The sequence below is a fragment of the Chiloscyllium plagiosum genome, unplaced genomic scaffold (assembly GCF_037043375.1).
Source record: "Chiloscyllium plagiosum isolate Xiang-an unplaced genomic scaffold, Cpla_swu_hap1 HiC_scaffold_6, whole genome shotgun sequence".
Taxonomy (NCBI): Eukaryota; Metazoa; Chordata; class Chondrichthyes; order Orectolobiformes; family Hemiscylliidae; genus Chiloscyllium; species Chiloscyllium plagiosum.
In genome coordinates this window covers 13984297-13991290 of record NW_028270144.1, presented here as the reverse complement: position 1 = coordinate 13991290, position 6994 = coordinate 13984297, and positions in this window count along the sequence as shown.

The window sequence follows — 6994 nt, the reverse complement described above, 5'->3', positions numbered from 1 at the left end:
CAAACCACTAAATCACCCTCAATCCCATGCCTCTGTATTTTCTGCAATAGTTTACCATGGGGAACCTTATCAAATGCTTTACTGAAATCCATATAAAACGTCGATTCTCCTGTTCCCTGGATGCTGCCTGACCTGCTGCGCTTTTCCAGCAACACATTTCCAGCTCTGATCTCCAGCATCTGCAGACCTCACTTTCTCCTCCATATAAAACACATCAACTGCTTTACCCTCATTCATCTGTTTGGTCACCATCTCAAATAACTCAATAAGGTTCATGAAGCGTGGCCTACCCTTCACAAAACCGTGTTGGCTATCCCTCATCAAATTATTCCTTTCCTAATGATGATAAATCCTCTTATAATCCTTTTCAACATGTTACCTACAACTGAAGTAAGGCTCACTGGGGCCTATAATTACCAAGGTTGGCTCTACTCCCCTTCTTGAACAAGGGCAAAAACATTTGCTATCCTCCAGTCTTCTGACACTATTCCTATAGACAATGACAACATAAAGATCAAAGCTAAAAGCTCTGCAACCTCGTCCCTAGCTTCCCAGGGAATCGTTACCTATTTTCACCCTTTCCAGAATTGCTAACAACTCCTCTTTATGAGCCTCAATCCTGTCTAGTCTAATAGCCTGTATCTCAGTATTCTTCTTGATAACATTGACTTTTTCCTATGTGAATACTGACCAAAAATATTCATTTAGTGCCTCTCCTATCTCTTTGGACTCCAAGCACAACTTCCCACTACTTTCCTTAACTGGCCGTAACCTTACTCTAGTCATTCTTTTTATTCCTGACATACCTATAGAAAGCTTTAGGGTTTTCCTTGATCCTACCTCCCAAAGACTTCTCATGCCCTCTCCTGGCTCTTCTTAACTCTCACTTTAGGTCCTTTCTGGCTAACTTGTATCTCACAAATGCCCTAGCTGAGCCTTCACACCTCATCTTTACAAAAGCCTCCTTCTTCCTCTTGACAAGAGATTCAACTTCTTTACTAAACCACGGTTCCCTCCCTGACCACTTCCTCCCTGCTTGACTGGTACATACTTATCTAGGACATGCAGTAGCTGTTCCTCAAACAAGCTCTACATTTCAACGATGCTCATCCGCTGCAGTTTCCTTCCCCTTCCGACACATCCTAAATCTTGTCTATTCACCTCATTATAGCCTTTCCCCCAGCTATAACTCTTGCCCTGTGGTATATACCTATTTAGGAAACCTACCTGCACACATTGGAGAAAAACCTACCCATCTAAAATACTCTAACAATAGCATTTCCAGTCAAAATTTGGAAAGTTGAAGTCCCCCATAACAACTACCCTGTTACTTTCACTCCTATCCAGAATCATCTGTGCAATCCTTTCCTCTACACCACTGGAACCTTTTGGAGGCCTAGAGAAAACTCCTAATAGGGTGACCTCTCCTTTCCTGTCTCTAACCTCAGCTCATATTACCTCAATAGATGAGTCCTCATCAAACGTTTTTTCTGCCACCATAATACTGTCCTTAACTAACAATGCCACACCTCCTCCTCTTTTACCACCTTCCCTGATCTTACTGAAACATTTAGACCCGCAACCTTCAACAACCATTTCTGTCCCTGCTCTATCCATGTCTCCAAAATGGCCACAACATCAAAGTTCCAGGTACCAACCTATGCTGCAAGATCATCCACCTTATTCTGGATGCTCCTGGCATTGAAGTAGACACTTCAAACCACGTTCCTGCCTGCCGGTATACACCTCCAACCTTGAAACCTTATTCATGACTCCACTACTCTCAAACTCCGGTACAGGGAAGCTACAGTTCAGGTTCCTGTTCCACTACTGAATTAGTTTAAACCCTCCCAAAGAGCATTAGCACATTTCCCCCAAGGATATTAGTACCCCTCTGGTTCAGGTGTAGTCTGAGTGCTTTCCTATATCATAGAATCCTCCAACAGTGTAGAAATAAGCTCTTTGGCCCAACAAGTCCACACTGACCTTCAAAGAGTATCTCACCCAGAACCATTCCCCTACCATATTGTTCTACATTTCCCATGACTAATACACCTAAACCTATGGGCAATTTAGCATAGCCAATCCACTCTAGTCTGCATATCTTTAGACTGTGGGAGGAAACCAGAGCACCCAGAGAAAACCCGCAGAGACATGAGGAGAATGTGGAAACTCCACACAGACAGTCACGTGAGACTGGAATTGAACCTGGGTGCCTGGTGCGGTGAGGCTAACCACTGAGCCACTTTGCCACCCTATATGTTAGCTCATATTACAAATACCATGAAGACTGGACTCATGTTGAGACATTTGGCTTGAAGTTTCTTAATCATGCTATGTACCCTGATATAGTATCTCAGTCTTACATATATTCTATGTTCTATACTTAATTGTGTTTCTGTTACCTTATGTACCCAACTGACTGACACTAACAAACTGACTAACTGCTTAACTGGCAAGCTGAGAATAGAATGGAGATTTTTTATCATAGAGCATCTCATGCTGTAATGTCATCTAGTCATCTTAAAGGTTCAGTGTTTTTCTGAGATCTGTGCAATAATACAGCAAAGGTGCCCCTTTCACTTGAAGTCCATGTGATGAAGGTAGACTTGGACCACTGTTAGACAGAGTGTTGACAAAATTTTGATTCAGCAACAAAGAAGAAATGGCAATGTATTTCCAAGCTAGGATAACTTATGGCTTGGAGAGCAACTTGGAAGAGTATTTGTGATCTCTGTCCTTCTCAATACTCAAGGCATATGGGGCAGTTCCAGATACTGAGTCTGGTACCAAATAGGTTGCTTTATAATGGCGATGAACTGCTTGAGTGTTGTTGCAGATCATCTTGAATATGCCAGTTCAGCCTTCAGCAAACAGAGGCAAAGAGCATTTGAGGATCAAGATCTCAGAATGCAGTCATGGTTTGACGGGCAGCAGTTATCCCCATGCTTCCGTGGTTTTAGGAGACTTGGACAACTTACAGCGAACACCTGAATGCATTGGAAAAGGATCATCGTGGGAAATTCTCCGAAATCAGGAGAGGTCCAACAACAGTGTTGTCCCCCAAGCCTGATAGCCAACATCGGAGCATGAATCGCTCAAAACCAGCTCTGCTGGGTGGGCCATGTGGTTCATATGCCTGACATCTGAGACTCAAAGCAAAAACAGAACCAATCGAAAACTCAGAGCAGGAGACTCCATTGAGGACAGCAAAAAGCTGTCCTCATGGCAATACCAGACTTGTGAATTACCAAAATAGAGAACATGCATTGGTGAAAGGACGGAGCACATCGAACGGCTTTGTCAGGTGTGTACAGAAATTAAGTCAAGAGACTAGAGAGAACGCATAAACTTCCAACTACCTCATTAGCTTGATTCTTCAAACACTATGATTCCGTTATTTTGCAAACTGTGTAGCTGGTGCATTGATCTGATTGAACAAATGCAGAGGTAGACCAGTCAGTCTGAATAACCTGATGTCATATAACTGTGTGCAAATTTGCCTCCTTGGAAGGTGGCCTGCTAAACTGCTATTTTGCTTTAAATTGTGTCCCAATCTGTTTTGCATTGAGGCAAGGGTAACAGTATAAACTCAGCATATGACAACCATAGAATATGAATTTCTCACACTGCCAAAAAATATCACTTTGGTTTCTTGCTTGTCTTGTGTGGCTGCATAATCCAACACATCAATGATTGTGAACAAGAACTAGCATTGACTTTTTCTAGATGTTAATCAGATCTGCTGAAAATCAACATAAGTACAAATCACACAGGATTCGTGTAATCAAAAAGTGATTTTTCGTTTAACACTGAAGGGAAAACAAACTTATTTAGCTTTAAATCAATGTATGTACAAAATTAATATTGAACTAGCAAGGGACAAATACTGATGTTGCTTTAACTTTTTAAAAATAAACTTTTGCTGTAAACTTATTGGGTGGAGCTGCAGATTATTACTTTAAATGCTTAGGAGGTGATTACCAAGAAGCATAAGTAAAAGATGATTGTATATTACAGAGGTGCCCAGTGTCCCCAGGAACAAAGCAACAGTTTCAGATGGTTCAGAAGTGATGGAGCTTATATATTGCACAGAGCACTACATTTGAAGACACAAACTCAAAAGTATCCAGAGATGTTTGAATAACTCTTGCAGAAAATTAATATTGATTCGCTTGTAGTGATCAATGAGTAATTTGTTTGCAGTTTACTGTAAACCTAAATGTAGATGACCCTTTATTTCAGATAATGATTTCTCTTTGCAAAGTTCCAAAGTGACATGACTGGTGAACATTCAGAAATGTTTGCGTCTTCTCTAACGCAGTGCTTAAGCTTCATTTTGTTCTTGATATAATACCATAGCGAGAGTTGCTCAGAAGCAATTTCTTCTGTTGATTGTGACTATGAAAGCAATCACACAAACTGAAGTAATTTACAGTAGACTGATCTATTACTGAACTCTGTCTTTACATAAGAAATCACTGTTTTTGAAAGTAATTACAGTAAAAAAAAGACAAAGTATTTAAGTACATAAGGGGAATGTTTGTTTACTTATTCGTTGTTAATTAAGTCTAATTATGCTGCATGCCTTTCTGAATGTCCGATACACAAAAAGATTGCTTCCATCTCCAAAAACCCCAAATGAGTGAATTATTCAAATATTCTAACCCCATGTCCCAAATATTGCCTATATCTGTGTGCATTATCTTTGCTGTTCTTATTCAGACTTTTGTGCCACCCTTTTAACATTAGAAGTCCCAATGTTCACATTGAACACAGAAACTACCTATAGTATGTACATGTGCTGCATTGTCATGGAACCTCTCACCAGTGATAGCATTGTAACAATGTTGTTTTGGTTTTTCAGATCTTAAACTGCAGAAAAGCTCATTGCTTCAATGAAGTAACTTTTGCTGCTAACCTATAAGTAATATCAAAGCAAAGCATTAAGTAACATTAAGGTGGAATGCTTGACTTTAATATGATGATTAAATCCTGATACTCACACTGAGAGCCCTGAGTCAATTAGCACCTGCCCTACAAACCAGATTTACCCAAATACTGCAATTGATCAAGGAGTTGACCTCAACTGGATGTTACAGATTGGCGTCGAGTGTGAGGTGCTGGGAAAGCTCAGTAGGTCAGGCAGTATCTGAGGAGGAGAGTCAATGTTTCGAGCATAAGCCCTTCATCAGGAATCAGAATGGCACATTTCAAGGTCCAGGACTCCGTGCTGAGGGATACACTAAAGCTCGAGGGAGCTGCTGCCAAGGCGCAGAGGGAAAAGATCACTGTCCGAGGTCTTCCTGCTGAAGTTAAATGAGGGTCTGTTCAGTTATTGGATCCTCCTAGTACCTCATATGCATGTAAGTATAGTCTGGTTAGTGTAAGAAATGTCTTTAGAGTTTGATTCTATCAAACTAAACCAATGTTTGTTTGTTTCCTTGATATGCTACTGCACAGATCCGCACTGCATTTGTGACTATGTATATTTACAAAGTAATATGAATAGAATATTTTTAGAAATTAAAAACACTGCAATTGATCACAAACTCAATGTGAAACAATGCAGTGAGTCAGTTAGCATACAGGCAGGCCCTGGCTTCTGTTCCTGAGTCTATTTGCAAGTTGAAACTCAAAGCAGGACATTATAAAGCTGCTGATCATAAATACAGGAAATGTTCATATGTTGGATATATAAAATCACAGAGTGAGAGATTGTGTTCAAGAGTATGAGCATTTGTAAGATCGATGCTCATAACTCCCTGTATTATTAGACACCTTGTATATTTTATATCCTGATGTGATGATTTCAAGTCACAGATTTATGTCAACATTTAACATTGAAGATGTCACTGTAAATAATTAGAACAGAAACTGTGGGAGTGAACAGTTGGTAGCAGTGATATCGTTTCAGGCTCCAGCCAACAGATGCCAATCTGCAATGCATTTTTGAGGCATCATTTGCAACTCTATTACCATCCTGTATGTAAATTACCATTTAGGAAAACAGATAGACAAAAATGGATAAAAGTGGAATTTTAATGGAATATCAGAACTTTTGAGTAGTAAATGTATGCATTTTATTGCACTATTGATTAGAATTTACAGTCTGCAAACTCAAGTGTGTGTTACAATAAATGTTGGCACTTTTTGTATATTACTTTGGTAGTTTATCAAAATGAAGATTCCTTTATTTCGCACAGTATGCTGGTGAAAGAAAATGGTTTCTTGAATGTTAGAGTCGCAATCCTGACCTTTTCATTCAACTCTCATCATTCTGGGAGCCCCTCACCCCAACATTTCAGCAGAAACTGAAGACACATGATCTGACATCTACAGAACAAAAGAGGATTTGAGTTCCACTGGATGCTACTCTGCTATCTTAGGGGAAGAGGTCCTCATTGGAATGCATAGAGGCACACTGCTCAGGGGTTCTAGCACAGTAAGTGGGCACACATCCAGAGAACAGGCCATTGTCTGGTGCCCAGTTGGTCAGTCTGTACTTCTGCAGTTCAGCTGATGGATCATAGTCAGTCAGTTGGCTCTGTAACAGCACAGGCAGGAAGTAAAACTAATACAGTCAGGCAGACTGACTGGGGAAGGTCTTTCCTGGACTGTCTAGCCATGTCAGGGGTGAGCTGGGGTTAGTCTGTTGGGTCCATCCACAGAACCAAAGGAGGGAAAGGCAGGTGTGACTCATCCCAGGACTGACTCTCAGCAGCTTACACCATTCAGGACTGGTGTACAGGGAGGATGCTTGTGGGCACTGGACTGGGGCACAGACCAATTGTGATTTGATGGCGAGGGGACAGCAGAATTTGCCTGGGGGGATATGGTAATGCATATCTGGGAATCGTGTCATGCAGGAGATGGGTTTGATCACAGTCAGAAGCAGGGAGGGGACAGGGGGTGATGAATGGCAATGAGTGACCACACCTGGCACGGTCACTTCATACACCAAAGGCTGAGTGGGAAAGGTAGGCAGGTGAGG